This window comes from Brassica oleracea, chromosome C6, assembly GCF_000695525.1.
Source record: "Brassica oleracea var. oleracea cultivar TO1000 chromosome C6, BOL, whole genome shotgun sequence".
NCBI classification, from domain to species: domain Eukaryota; kingdom Viridiplantae; phylum Streptophyta; class Magnoliopsida; order Brassicales; family Brassicaceae; genus Brassica; species Brassica oleracea.
Genome location: NC_027753.1, coordinates 22,460,226 through 22,460,501, shown reverse-complemented (window position 1 = coordinate 22,460,501; position 276 = coordinate 22,460,226).

The window sequence follows — 276 nt, the reverse complement described above, 5'->3', positions numbered from 1 at the left end:
GATGTTCTCTTTAGATCAATCGTGCCTTCCTTCACATTAACAATAGCTCCTGTTGTAGCTAAGAATGGCCTTCCTAGAATCAATGGGTCTTGAAGTTCCTCACCCATCTCAAGCACCACAAAATCTGTAGGTATCTCATACCCTCCAATTTTCACAGGGAGGTCCTCTAAGATGCTCACAGGGTACTTCACCGAACGATCAGCTAACACCAGAGAGAGTCTACACTTCTTGTACTGAGTGAATCCAAGCTTCTTTGCTACAGACAAAGGCATCAAG